Source organism: Leopardus geoffroyi, chromosome C3 (assembly GCF_018350155.1).
Source record: "Leopardus geoffroyi isolate Oge1 chromosome C3, O.geoffroyi_Oge1_pat1.0, whole genome shotgun sequence".
Lineage (NCBI taxonomy): Eukaryota > Metazoa > Chordata > Mammalia > Carnivora > Felidae > Leopardus > Leopardus geoffroyi.
The window spans coordinates 85,653,098-85,668,375 of record NC_059338.1 but is presented as its reverse complement, the minus strand read 5'-3'; the positions used below and the strand labels follow the sequence as shown (position 1 = coordinate 85,668,375).

The 15,278-nt window shown below is 49.0% G+C and overlaps 1 long non-coding RNA gene across 1 annotated transcript; it reads right to left on the bottom strand.

The window, feature by feature from the left end:
• Positions 1 to 1,799: 1,799 nt before the first annotated feature.
• LOC123585475 lies at positions 1,800 to 2,770 on the bottom strand. The gene is made up of 2 exons (XR_006706219.1): positions 2,439 to 2,770; positions 1,800 to 1,949 (listed from the first exon to the last, which is right to left on the bottom strand). It is a non-coding gene; the product is annotated as an uncharacterized LOC123585475 (long non-coding RNA).
• Positions 2,771 to 15,278: the final 12,508 nt, after the last annotated feature.

Here is a 15,278-nt window from a genome sequence, read left to right as displayed (position 1 = left end):
CCATTTTGTAGACGAGAACACTGAGGTGTGAGTGCCTTTCAGTAGTTACTCAGGAGTAAGCAGCTCGGAGCTGGGACTCGAACTTGGGTCTTTGGACTCCTTGCTCAACGTTGTTGTTGTTGTGTCTGCACACTGTCCCATGAAGTCTTCTGGTAGAATGATGAGTGGAGAAGGTGGTTTGAGATAGTTACAAATACTGAGCCTTTACCCCACTAGTCTCGTCACAACAACCCAGCACATCAGTCATAAAGGTGGGAGCGTCTCACAAGGTGAGAGATACATAAATCAATAAACACTTACTGTGTACCTACCGTGCGCCAGGCACTGTAGACCCTTGGCAAACAGATGACCCCACCTCAGTCCTCCTAGCTCATGGAATGGGAAGCGCCCTGGGGTCAGGGACTGTGACCGTCTTGCTCAGCCTTGGCTCTTCAGAACCCAGAGCAGTGCTTGCCACAAGGAAGGTGTCCAATGTCAACATAGATGGACAGGTGGATGAATGGATGTTGGATGCATGGGTGTCTTATGGCAGCTCAGGGAACCATGAGCAGGGAAGCAGAAATCTTGTGACTGGGGTATCATTCTAACTCTGAACTCCTTCTGCTGTATGACTTTGAAGAAGCAGGTCTGCCACTGTGGTTCTTATTTGCTCATCTTTGTATATATTTTAATTTGGAAGAAAGAGAGAGAGCATGAGCGAGGGAGAGGGGCAGAGGGAGAGAGAGAATCTTAAGCAGGCTCCACGCTCAGTGTCGATCCCACGACCCTGGGATCATGACCTGAGCCGAAATCCAGAGTCAGAAGCCCAAACAACTGAGTCACCGGGAGCCCCTTTATTTGCTTGTCTTTAAAGGGGAGTCATACTCCTTGATTTCTTCCGTCCCTTCAGCTGCTGTTTTGTGAAAACCGAACGGTTCTGTGATTCTGTGAAAACAGGTCCTATAAGGATCCTTGTCAGACTGACCATGGAAATAGTTTCGTGCTTCCTTTTAAAACAATCCAGCAGAGTGATTGGGTTCCCCGTCTAACTTTACTCTGGACAAGGAAAGGCATTGTAGGGATGAGGATTATGGAACTGGCTTGTCAGCAGAGCTCTGGCTGGGACAGGGAAAGTGAGTGCTTAGTAAATCACCCCCTTCCTTCTCCTCAAAAAATAGAGGAGTGGGATCTCCTTACCAACGCCCCACAACTGCCCGTATCAGATTTTGGTGGATTTCTCTAATGATCCCCAGCGCAGTCAATGACTTGGTGGTTCCTGGAAGGCGCAGAAGAGAAAGATGTAGCCAAACATCACACCTCAATCTTCCTGGATGTTTTATGGCACGCACCTCATTCTCTCTCTCAGCAACCCTGTAAAGTGGGCGATTTGTTCCCATTTAACAGATGGGGATGCTGAGTTCCAGAGGTTGAACAGGCTGCCTGAGGTCCTGTGGCGGGAGCAGTGTGTCAGACTCCAACCCAGGCCTGGTAACTGTAGGTCTTTGTCCATTCCCGTCCTGGGCTTTGCAAATTGAGTCTGACGTGTTAGGCCCGTGACATGTCTTCTTTTTGGAGCAGCCATTTTGCTGGGGCATTTTCTGCCAGAAAGCGTAAGCCTGCTGGAGCAGTCCTGGTTTTGGGCTGTGATTTCTACCAGTTGAGATTTATCAACAGACTGCTCAGAGCATACTGAGCGCCTTGAGAAGTGCCTCATGTAAATTAACAAGTGATCACCTCACAGCAGCCCTATCGAGCAGTACCGCTATTGTCCCCTTTTTACAGATGAAGAGCCTGAGGTTCAGAGAAGGTAAGGGATTTGCCCAAAGTCGCACAGCACAGCCTTCGTTTGCTAATGAACACACCCAAAGCTCTTACTTCACCATGAAGGTCTATTGTCCCTTTGCTTTTGGAACTGGGAGGGGACTTTCTAAACTTTATAAACTATTTAGTCTTCAGTGCAATGCGATATCCTGGAACAGAAAAAGGATATTAGTGGGGAAATGAGTGAAATCCAAACAAAATCTGGAGCTTAATCGATAATTTGGTGTCAGTGTTGGTTTCTTAGTCGTGACAAATGTACCATGGAAACTTGAAATGGCGACACTGGAGCAAACGCCACGAAGATCTCTACGCTATCTTTGCGACTTTTCTGGAAATCTAAAATTATTCCAAAATCACGAGTTCATGAATAAAAAACACTGAGTCCACACTGCCCCCACTTTCAGCGAGGGGAAATCAAGGCAGAGACCCAGAAGCCACAGCCAGCTAGCAGCAAGGACACGGTGGCCCCAGCCTCCCCAGGCCCTGCCCTGCTGGGAGCTGGCTGGTGTGCTGTGTGTGACCTTCCAGAACGCGTCTAGAGCACAAAGGGCTGAATGTGAGGCGTGTCCACGGAACGTGTCAGAGGCTCTTCTTGACACAGGACATGACATTTTGAAAAATCAGTTTCGAGGTCTGACCTTTAGATGGGTGACTACTGAGTGTCTCCGGCAGTTTCCTCATCTGCTCATGGCTCTTGGTCAGCCACCGCCGGTGAGCCAGTCTGGGGGCTGTTCCCCGCCTCACCAGCGCCAAGGCAGCGGGAGTGAGAGGGGAAATAGCTGCCCAAGGAAGGATGAGCCCGCCCCGTCTGAGGAGGAAGGCCCGTGGGAGTCGGGGCTCCCAGAACACTCCAGACACATTTCTCATCGGGGCTCCAAGGCCCGAGGGTGTCTGGTCTCTGGGACGCGGAGAGCCAGCAGACCCGCTCCCTGCCTCCCCCCGGGGGGAAGGTTCCTTACTCTGTGCCCTGCGCCCGGGGAGGGGGTAGGGGGTGGGGCGGGGCTGCTGCAGCCCTCAGTGGCCCGGAAGCAGTTCATTCAGGTTCACGCTCGTGTTAGAGACGGGGAAGCCGCGCCTGAGACGGGAAAGAGCGGCCAGTCGGCCGTCGAGGCTCGTTTTGTATCTGGAACTTTCTTTCTCCGTCGCTGGAGTTACAGTTGGGTTTCTGAGCTCCTGCTGATGAGCATTCTTCTTCCTTCTTCGCTGGGGAAACGAACCTGCGCATGACATTTCCCTGGCAGCCCCCCCCCCCCCCCCCCCCCCCCCGGAACGCTCTGTATTTCTCGGACGCGCAGCTCAACAGCCGGTGCCTGCCGGGAGCAGAGAGAAGGAGTCATTAGAGGCACGAGAGGAGCCCACACGTCTGGAGCTTGGTGCTCGCCCAGCCCTGCTTCAGCACTTGAGCACAGACTCGTTTCATTCCCAAGACCCCTCTGTGAGGCAGCTATCCTTTTTTTAAAATTTTTCTTCAGTGTTTATTGATTTTTGAGAGAGAGAGAGAAAAACAGAGCGTTAACGGGGCAGAGAGAGAAGGAGACACAGAATCCGAAGCGGGCTCCAGGCTCCGAGCTGTCAGCACAGGGCCCGACGCGGGGCTCGAACTTACGAACTGCGAGATCACGACGTGAGCCACAGTCAGATGCTTAACGGACTGCGCCATCCAGGAGCCCCAGAGGCAGGAATTCTTATTTGTCCCATCTTCCAGGTGAGTACGGGAAAGCCCAGAGAGGTTAAGTAACTTGCTCAAGGTCACACAGGTAGTGAATGGGATCCGAGCGTGGAGCGGCTCACTCTAAAGAGTATGCCTTTAACAGGCGGGTGGCCTGCTGCCCCATTTCGGCAGGCGTCACTTTTTATATTTTATCCGCAGAGTTCAAGTCCTACCATGTCTGTGTGCCCCGACCTCTCCTGAGAGACACTTTGCGAAGTTAGCGGTAAAGAGGCAGAGGTTTGAACTTCGGGATTAGAAAGACCGAGCAGCAAACCCTGGCTCTGTCGCTAATTGGCTGGAGGGCCCGTACAAGTCGGCCGACCGCTCCCTGCCTCGGCCGCAGTCATAACCGAAACGGCAGTGAGAACATCTACAACAGAGGCCGTGGCCGTGAAAAATACGTGAAAAAATGCTGTGTATCCAGCCCCAGCCCCAAGGTGCCACACAGCTGGCTTGAAACTCAGGCAGATCGCTTCGCGGTAGAAAGAACCCAGGCTGGGAGGGCAGAGAAACCCGGATTTGGATCCCAGCCTAGCTACTTATTTGCTCTGTGACCTTCAGCAAATTGCAAAACCTCTCTGACCCAGAATTTCCTCATCCATAAAATGATACATAACCATAAGAGCTGCAGGCCTCCAGCAGGGTTGGTGATAAATCACATCAAGGGCCCGGTCTGGACAGTAGGCAGAGACTAGTGTTCCTCTTGTCATTCTTAAGCATTTTCCCTTCCCTCCTTTGTCTTCCCTGCTCTTTCTCTTCCGGTTTGCGCGCTCGCCAAAGTCAGAGTTTTGGCTGTTTTGGGGTACAGCTTGGAGGGGAGGGTAAAATGGCAGGGAACAGGGCAGTGCCTAGGGGGTCAGCCTTCCTACCACCTGGGGGCCTGCTGACCTTGATCTTAGTCGTTCAGGAGCAAGCAGTCTGGCCTCTCTGACCTCGTCCAGCTGTCCAGCTCCTCTGGGGTGTCAGAAAACTCATCCTGGTGGGGGGAGGGGTGGGGGGGTGACTTGAAACTGCCATTTTGTGGATACTACCTTGATTCCCAAAACGGAGATCTCACTGGGATCCCACAAGGAGAGAAGGGATTAAAACAATTGGCACATGGCCAGCGTCTGCTGAGGCAGGGGTAGTTCAGTTCTAGCCAGTAGGGTGGCCAAGAGAGGAGCCTGGAGTCACAGAGGCCCGCGGTGTGGCCCAAGTACTTAGCCATCTCAGCTTCGGTTGCCTTATTTGTGAAATGGGGTTAGTGAGAATTCTCACCTCCTGAGATTGTGCAGTTGAAATAAGATCCTGCTTGGAGAGCGTTTCCCTGACATACACAAAATGCACAATAAATGTTGGTTACCAATAACCAGGGTCAAAGATGGTCAGAGGCAGTAAGTCAACCCATCAGAAAAATATACTAAACAATGCTTCTCGTGAGTGGGCGTGGGGGATCTTGTTAAGATGCAGATTCTGGGGCACCTGGGTGGCTCAGTTGGTTAAGCCTTTGACTCTGGATTTCGGCTCAGGTCACGATCTCATGGTTTGTGAGTTCAAGACTGGTGCCGGGCTCCGTGGATCCTGCTCGGGGTTCTCTGTCTCCCTCTCTCTCTCTGCCCGTCCCCTGTTCTCTTTCTCTCTCTCTGAAAAATAAATAAACATTTAAAAAAAAAGATGCAGATTCTATTCACTGAGGCTGGAGTGGGGCCTGAGAATCTGCATTTCCAACCCGTTCCCAGGTGAAGTCAATGCCGCTAGCCTACCAACCACAATCAGAGCAGCATGGGGTTGAAACCCATTTCCAAATACAGACCTGTTAGGTCTCAGTTGAGATGAGCTAATTCCTGAAAACGGGTCTACTTTGGGTAAATCTGGAAGGAGGGGAGTGCAGAGAAAGTACTTTTTTGAGTAGCTGCTTGGCATCGGGTGTGTTGAACAAATGATCTCTTCGGATCCTCACGGCATCGTTGAGGGATGTTCTCATGTCCACTGTACAGATGGGACTCAGATGTTCAGCGCTCAAGGTCCCAAAGCTTAGCAAAATGTGGGCCCGAGATACGGCCTCGGGTCTCCTTGCCTCCAACCCATCCCCAATCCTGTCCCTCTGTACCTTGGATGCAATGACAGGAGCCTGAGAACCCAGTTGGGACGATCCTACACCAGCCGCCTCCTCCCTTTGCACCTCAGTTTCCCTGTTGGCAATGAGCAACTCGGGTGTAAGTGACCTCTAAGCACCCCCCGCCGCCCCACCTCCTGTTGGAAGAGTTCATCTGTCCATGTGTGTTCCACTCTAACTCAGCATTCCCTTGGCTGCGTCCCCACTCTGCTTCCTAACTCGGTGCTGATGTTCTAATTGCAGACATATCGATGTCACCCGTCTACTTAGGAATACCAGCAGAGCTGCTGGACACAGATATCTTTGCCGCCAGCTGGCCAAGCGATATAGAGGCAACCAGAATAAACTCAGCACCTGGTCCAGAGAGAACATTCTTCCATACCCCAGGGATGAGCTTCTCAGCGTCCCTGCAGGTAGAGAAGGCCACTTGCGTCAACTTGAAGTCATGTGGGATCTAGTTTCACCTGGAGCCCAGGCTTGGAGTCTTAACCCCCTAGGGCCTGAGTGCTAAAGAGATTGGTTTGAACCTACGTGTGGAGAGGCAGGCAGACAGGCCCCTGTTCCCTGCGTGGGCTCCCACATACCTCCTGGGCTCGTAGAGAACTGGGCAAGGTTTCAGAAGAGCATGTCGGCCAGAGTTAAAATCTCTGGGTTCAAGTCTTGGACTATGACATTGGGCAAGTTATTTAATCTCCCTGGACCTCAGTTTCCTCTTCTGTAAAATAAGGCAAATGTTGGTAGTTGTCTGGTGCGGTTCTGGTGAGAAATAAATGAGCTAATACATGCATACCGTCCCATGCAAGTTGTTCCCCATCAATGTGAAATCTGTTAGAGCAGGGATTTCTCTGTTGTGTTTACTGTTGGATACCTAGTATCTGGAATCGTGCCTAGCACATGAAAAATGTGCACAAATATTTATTCAATGATTGAATCGGGACCTCTAGAGTGGTGGTTTTCAAACTGTGTTCCAAGGAACCCTAGGGTGTCTGGGGCCACAGAATGGTGGGATGGAGAGTATGAGAAGAAACACTTGAAGAGGAACCAGCATCGTTCTGCTCCCTTCCGCTGCTCAGATCCTCTCAGATATATGTGGTTTTCTGGGTAAAATTTTATCTGGAGGAAGATTTTTGCAGCTGAAAAACAGTTGGAACATTACTCATATCCCAAATTTATTTCCTAGACCACCTGCCTTAGATTGTGCGGGGTGAGGGTTAAGAATGCTGATTCTCTGACCCCACCCATGATCTACTGAATCATATTTTCTGGGGAAGGAACATGCATTTTTAATCAATTTCTTAGGGCATTCCTACTCATGTTAACATTTGAAAACCACATGTCTAAATCATTTTATTAGTGGGGACACTGAGGCCCTGTTAGGGGGGCACCTGGCTCAGGGTCCCCAGGGGGATGTTGGAAAGGCTGATGTAAAGGTATCTTAACTCCTAGATGGGTGCTCTTTCCAGGATGAGGCTTCTGTGACCCTAAAACAGGAAGGCCTCTTGTGGAGACCTCTATCAGGATGAGAGGGGTTGTGGGAAGAGACAGGAACCTGGTCAACACTATCTCAGCCTTGGGGCAACTGTCTGCCTTCTAGAGCTTTGACTTTGCCCACATATTCCCCAGGGTAGGCACTCAGTGGGTGTTGGTCCAATTGAAGACGGAGTGAGTGAAAGAATGACATTCTTATGGAGAGATATAAACAGTGTACCATATAATGGCAGATAGTACTAAGCTCTGTGAAGAAAAGAAAAGTAGGTAGGGGACAGAGAGTGATACGTTGGGGAGCTATTTTGGATAGAACATTTAGATACCTTTTTGGAAAAAAAGCTGCTTCTGAGGAGGTCACACTTGAATAGAGACTAGAGATATGCAGGAGATGAGTTGTCTAATGGAACATAAAGGGGGCAGCAAGTGCAAAGGCCCTGAGACAGGAAAGTGCTTGGTGTGCTTAAGGACCTGCAAGGATTGTTTGAGGCTTACATGAGACAATGTGGCAAAATGGGGACAGTGCCTGCTGCATGTTGGCTGTTATTATTGTCATTTTGTCCTCATGATGTGAAGGACAAGTACCATCAGATTTACCTTTTACTGTATTTATTTATTTTAGTCTGTTGTTTACTTAAAAGTCAAATTCATCAAGATATAATTTCCCTACAGTAAAATTCACCCTTGTCTAGTGAATAGGAGGATGAGATTTGACAAATGCTTCCATCGTCAAGCAAATCTGGGAGCCATATGGATATAATCTTTCATGTCTGTGTTCTTCCACTTCACGGAATGCTTTTGAGATTCCTCTATGCTGTTTATTGTATGTATACCAATTTGTTTAAAAAATTTTTTTTTAATGTTGATTTATTTTTGAGAGAGAGAGAGAGAGAGTACGTGTCAGTGGGGGAGGGGCAGAGAGAGGGAGACACAGAACTTGAAGCAGGTTCCAGGCTTTTAGCTGTCAGCACAGAGCCCGACTTGGGGCTCAAACTCATGATCTGTGAGATCATGACCTGAGCTGATGCTTAACTGACTGAACCACCCACGAACCCCATGTTCTTTTTTTCTTTTTAATTGCTGAGTAATATTCCATTGTGTGGATATACCACATAGTGTTTATCCATTCATCAGTTGAAGGACATCTGGGTTGTTTCCAATTTGGGGTTACGAGTAAAGCTGCCATAACCATTAATGGACGTATCTTTGTGTAGGTGTATGTTTTCATTTCTCCAGAAAAATACCCAGAAGTGGGATTCCTGGATTGTATGTTTACCTTGCTAAGAAATCACTTATTTAATATTGTAGCCATTCGGTACATGTGTCACGTATCTTGTCGTGGTTCTAGATTCCATTTCCGCAATGACTAATGAGGTCCAGCGTCTTTTCCTGGGCTTGTCTGCCAACTCCGTCTCTTCTTTGGTGAAGTCTCTGCTCAAGTATTTTGCCTACTTTTCAGTTAGGATGTTTGTTTTCTTTTTGAGTTGTGGGAAATTTTTTTTATATTCCAGAGACAAGCTCTTCATCCAATACATGTGTGTTTTGCAGATAGGTCTTCCTTGTCTATAACTTGTCTTTTTGGGGCACGTGGGTGGCTCAGTCAGTTAAGTGTCTGACTCTGTTTCAGCTCGGGTTATGGTCTCACGATTTTGTGAGTTCGAGCCCCACATTGGGCTCTGCGCTGACAGCATAGGGCCCCCTTGAGATTCTCTCTCTCTCTCTCTCTCTCTCTCTCTGCCCCTCCTCCACTCACAGTGTCTCTGTCTTTCTCAAAATAAATAAATAAACTTGAAAAATTTTAACTTGTCTTTTCACATTCTTGAAGAGTACCTTTTGAGGAAGTGAAGTTTTAGCTTTAAAAAAATTATTAATTTTTTAAAATTCCAACGTAATTAATATACCGTGTTATATTAGTTTCAGGTGGAGAATATTGTGATTCAAAAATTCTCTGTATTTCTCAGTGCTCATCATGACAAGTGTGCTTTTCATCCCCTTCACCTATTTCACCCATCTCCCCCCCCCCCCCCCCCCACCGCCCCTCTGGTAACTGTCAGTTTGTTCTCTACAGTTAAGAGTCTGTTTTTGTTTGTTTGTTTGTCTGGATAAAGACGATGTGGTATACATATATAATAGAACATTACTCCACTGTGAAAAAGAATGAAATCTTACCATATGCGACAACATGGATGGGTCTAGAGAGGATTAAGCTAAATGCAATAAGTCAGTCAGAGAAAGAGAAATGCCATATGATTTCGCTCAGATGTGGAAGTTAAGAAACAAAACAAACAAACGAAAAGGGTTTTACATTTTTATTAAGGCCAATTTGCCACTTTTTTCCTTTATGGTTTACCTATTTTCTGTTATAAGAAAAGTTTTGCCTGACCCAGTGATACAAAGATTGTTATCTATCTTGCATTTACTTTTTTTCCTAAAAGCCTTAGAATTTTAAGTTTCATTTTCAGGTCAATGATCCATTTTGAGACCCGAAGTTAACTTTTATGTGTGATAGAAACTAAGTTTTGTCTGTATCCATCTATCGCTCGATCGATTGTCCAATTGTTACAGGAACATTTCCCGAAAGATCTACTATACACACAGCAAGACAGAGCGATGTAATTCTATACAGAATAGAACTTCCAATCCATTGTGAGAGAGGGCAGAGAAGGGGTGAAGGCATCGATTGGAGGAAGCCTCGTTTGAGGAGCGGAGCTCTGAGCGACCCACCAAGTGGCCTGCAATGACATCGAGGCAATGACAATGACATCGAGGACCTCCATGAGGAAACCACCCGCCCAAAAGGGGGGTGCCGGCTGGCCAGGGAGGTGCCCGGTGGGGTGTTTTTTTTGGTGTTCTCAGAGATCTGTGCTCGTCTTACGTAAACGTCAGATGAGGAAAGCGTTAGGGAACGAGAGGGTGGCAAGAGGGCGGCCGGGACATGCCACACAGCAGCCTGGCGTGGGCCGCGGAGTGCAGCCTGCGGGGACGGCCTCGCCTCGCCAATCAAACAGAGCTGGAGCCAGGACACGGATGGCGTCTCCTCTCCCCCCGTGTAGCCAGAAGGGAGATACTACTGGTGTCTGGAGCCTCCGCAGTGGCAAAGGGACGGGACGCTGGGAGCCCCGGAAGCAGCCTTGTTTATTCCACTTTCAGAAGGAGGCAAGTCGCAGGGGTTTTGCCCAGAGGCAGGTTAGCAACAAATAAAACTCATCGCCTTCCAGCCCCGACATCGACATCGCCTGCCCTCCTCCAGAGCCACTTAGATGTCCACCCTTGCCACTTTGACCTAGGGACCGAGGAGGGACTTCACAGGAAGCTGTTTCTTTCAAGCTTAGTACTGTTGTGGCTCCCGTATTTATTGAGCACCTACCACGGATGCACATATCTTCTCATTTAGAGGACCGAGGGATGATCCCTGCGCTCTGGGTGCTTACGTTCAAACTTTGGAAGAAGTGAATTCGACACGTATTACAAGTGGAAGGGAAACTGCCCTTGGCCGAGGGCCTCCTCTGTGCCAGAAACCACGTCAGGGTCTCCAGACGTTATCGGATTTGTCCCCACAGCAACTCGGTGAGAGTGAGATGGGCGTCCTCATTCCTAATGTAGAAATCGGGGCTCAGAAAGGTTAAGTAACGTACCCACGTGTGCACAGCTAGTAAGCATACGAGCCAGAGCGTGAACTTGAGACTGTCAGACTCCGGTTTTGTGAATCATGCTGCCGTATAGGTACCAGACCGGAGCTCAGCTGAGGGCTGTGGGGGTTCCAGAAGAGAACGAGCTGCAGTATCTAACCACAGGCCCTTACTGTCTGGTGATGGGTGAGCGGAAAGCCCTGTGGTCCTGAGATGATGCAGACAGGTCTGGGTAGCAGTCGTGGAGGAAGCTCATGTCAGAGGGGTCTTCAAGGACAGGGGGCTGTACTCTGTGAATGTGGGTGCTGGGGAAGGAGTTGCTGGAGGGAGGGAGCTGTGGTGTCGATAATAACCACAGACCCAGCATTATTATGTGCCTGGCCCTGTTACACTTTGCAAATATTAACTCGTTTAATCCTTGCAACAGTCCTAGAGGACTGTTACCATCCTTATTCCTATAAGGGTACTATACTGTTACTGTCCTCATTCCACCGAGGCCCAGAGAGCTTCCAGAACTTGCCCATGGTGACATGGCTGGTAGATGTCAGAGCCGGGCTCTGGAGGGGAAGTGAAATCAGCCAGAGTGTCATGTTGGCAGGGGCAGCAGAGCAGAGGCTCAGACTGAAAGGGTAGGTTGGGGCTAGCTCAAAGAAAGTTCATAGCAAGGCTGAGGAGTCTGGCTTTGGTCCTGTGGCCTTGCTGAACTCTAGGAAGCTTTGGGGTAGGGGAGGGATGTTGGCAGACTTGTGTGTAGGCAGATGGCTTTAGCAGAAGGGCTGGAGATTCAGTAGATGGACCATTGATCCGGAGAGGAGGCAAGATTGTAGGTGGGTCATGGGTGAGGAGGCTGCTGTCCCTACTCCAGAGGGTACTGGAGGTGGAAGCCTGCACCAGGCCAGTCAGTGGGCCAGTAGACAGCCGTGCCATAGGCTTGGGCACTCAGTGGGAGTTGGATGAGCTGTGACGTGTGCCCAGACCCAAAGGAACACCACTATAGCGTTAAAGGGCACAGTGTTGGTGTCCACGCAGATGTTGCCAGAATCTGGGATGTGGAAGAAGTGAGATTCCCGTGGGCTGGGTTGGCTGAGGGCAGCTCCAGGGCAGAGGAGGGAGGTAGGATCCTCCTGGAGGCCGAGCAGATGGAAAGAGGAAGTGAAGCATGGCGGCTTGCTTTGAGGACGGAAGAGCGTGGCCAGAGGCCGAGAGGCCAAATCTGCAAGGGCTGGTGTGTACCACCTTCTTTGGGATTTCCCCAGGGGGAGGAGGACAGCAGAGGCCCTACTGCTTCCCTGGCTTGAAAAGGAAATTTGGCCCCAAATGGTAAAGCCTACTGTTCCCAGAGGAAATGCCTGTCTCCAGCCTGGATCTCACTGCCTAACTCCGGATCTGTCCATTCACCTCCACCTGGGTGTCTGCCATCTCCACCCAGATGATCAACTGTCTCCGGACTTGGAGAGCCCAAAGCTGTGTGCATCATTGTCCAACCTAACATTTCTCCCACTTTCAAGTTCCCTGTCTTGATGAGACGCAGACATCAATCAGCCTAGTTGGTTGCTCAACGCGAAACCCTGGGAATCATTTTAGATTCTGCTTTTCCGCAATCCCACATTCTTTCAATGTCCACCTGCTCATTCAAAGTCCTATCCCTCTGCTTCCTAGTTGTCTCTGGTGTTAACGATTATTGGTCATTTAATAAGTATATATGAGAGCCCGCTGTATGCCAGCTAGTGAGCACAGAGCAATGGACCACAGAAAAATCTCCATCCTATGCAGACAGTGGGCTCCATCTTTTCATAGCCATTGTCATCTCCTGGTTGAGGCCTTTCTTACGTCTTGCCTGAGCTTTGACAACATTTGTGTGGTTGAACCTCCTTTCTCTGGCCTTGACTTTCATTTTTTGGGGGTTTTAAATTTTTTTAATGTTTATTTATTTTTGAGAGAGAGAGAGAGACAGAGCGTGAGTAGGGGAGGGGCAGAGAGAGAGGGAAACACAGAATCTGAAACAGGCTCCAGGTTCTGAGCTGTCAGCACAGAGCCCGACGTGGGGCTTGAACTCACAAACTGTGAGATCATGACCTGAGCCGAAGTCGGATGCTTAACCAACTGAGCCACCCAGGCGCCCCTGGCCTTGACTTTCTATAAGCTATCCTATAGAGTGTTTCTAAAATGCAACTCTAATCATGCCATTCCCCTGCTTAATCCTGCGATGACTCCCCATTGCCCATAAGAAGAAAGTGAGACTCTTTACCCTGACATAGCAGGTCCCCTATGATGTGATATGGTCCCTGAAAACTTCTCAACTTCCCGAGTAGCTGGCCTGGCCTCAGTGACTTCGGGTTCCTCGGCCACCTCTTCTGTCTTGTTGCTGTGACTTTGTACCCAATGCTCCTTCCATATGGAATATATTCCTCCTTCTCCTCCTGGAAAACTCCGGCTTATGTTCCAAGGCTCAGATTAAATGTCTTCTCCACTTAAAAGCCATCCCTGATGTCTCCAGGCAGAGTCGAGAGCCTTCTCCTTTGCATTCCTGTGTCTTCCTGTTCATCACTATTTTCCAGTACTTTGTGCACTGAAAGTGTCTAGCCTAGAGAGCTAGGACTGGGCTCTATTCATGGTTAACACCTAGAGCATAAGGAAAGCCTGACGCATAGCGGATGTTCTGATACTCTTTGTTGAATGAATGAATGAGTGAGTGAGTGAATCAATGACTTAGGACACTATGTTCTAGCTACCAGGATTAGGTCTGGGTAAAGGAGATATCCCACAGTCAGGTGCTGAGGGAACTGTGGGTGAGGGAGGCAGGATATGCAGGTTGGCACAGAGAAGGAGCCAGTGACAGTGAGAAGCCACGTGGTATTGGAAGATAAACCCTGGCCTCCGCTTTCTAGGCCCAAGTCTTACTCTTCCTGTCCAGGTGCCCTTGGGCGAGTTACTTTACTCCGTCCTTGTATTATTACTATCACTGTGGTAAAACACACATAACATAAAATTTACCATCTTAACCACGTTTAAGTGTACATTTCGGTGGCATTAACTGTATTCACACTGTTGTGCAACCACAGCCACCATCCATCTCCGGAATATTTTACATCTTCCCAAACTGAAACTCTGTTCCCATGCCAACACTCACTTCCCATTCTCCCCCCGCCCCCTGCCTCTGGGAGCCACCATTCTACTTCCTGTCTCTGGGAACTGGACTCTTCTGGGCACTTCATATATAAGTGGGATCGCGCAGTATTTGTCCGTCTGTGACAGTATTTCACTCAGCATAATGTCTTCAAAGTTCATCCACGTTGTAGCGTGTGCCAGGATTTCCTTGCATCTTAAGACCGAGTAAATATTCCATTGTATGCGTAAACCACAGTTTGTTTCTCCATTCATCTGTCCGTGAACTCTTGGTTGCTTCTACCTTTTGACTGTTGTGAATAATGCAGCTATGAACCTGGGTGTGCCGATATCAGTTTGGGTCCCTGCTTTCACCTCTTTTGGGTGTATTTGCTGGACTGTGTGGTAATTCTATGTTTATTTTTGGAGGAACTGCCGTACTGTTTCCACAGTGGCTACACCGTTTTATGCTTTTTAAAAAAAATTTTAATGTTTATTTATTTCTGAGAGAGAGAGAGAGAGCACAAGCGAGGGAGGGGCAGAGACAGGGGGAGACAGAGGGCCCGAAGCGGGCTCCACGCTGACAGCGGAGAGCCTGATATGGGGCTCGAACCCAGGAACTGTGAGATCATGACCTGAGCCGAAGTCGGACACTTAACAGACTGAGCCACCCGGGTGCCCATACGCCATTTTATACTTTCATAGGCAATGCGCGGGGCTTTCCGCTGTCTTGATGGCCTCATCTGCCCATTGGGGTTGCTGCTACCTGACTGCGTCATAGCTTTCACAGGCATGTTTCGAAAATCAAATGAAACAATGCTTGTAAGGAACTTGCTGAATTATCGTTCTTGTGCCCAATAAAAAGGTGCTTGATTCCCTGGGGAGCCACCAGCACCCATGGGAGTTTCCTTACCTGTCATCAGACACACAGCGCCTTCTGGTGACTTGGAAAAGGGACTTGTCTTCTGATGACAGCAGGCTCTTTCCCTTTTCTACAGAAGCAGCGACTACAGGAGGGCTTTCCACCTTGGGGCAGAGTAAACCTACGTTTCCAGGCCCAATTAAAGAACTCTCGGTCTTGTTTAATTCACCAAACCTCAAGGGCATGATGCCAAGCCAGGGAGCATGGCTGTGACTAGTGCCCAGTGCTTCTTTCCAGAAGCTCTCAGTTTAGTGGCTGATACAGACTGTTTGTGATAGAGTATTATTGTCCCTCCTTTAGGAGGCTTGCCCATCTTTGTCCTGTTCAGCACCCATGTGGTCATTTAATGTGCTTTGAACGATGAAATGGGAAAAGAGTGTGTATTACTTCTGGGTGGAAGCCTTAAAAGTCAACACCTTTTTAAACTATTTTTCTTTTCTCTTTCTCATGACAACCAGCAATATCTCCCAAATGGGCTGTCCAGTTGGGTTCCAGAGTGAAGCTGAGCAGAGGGGCAACCAATCTGTGCTG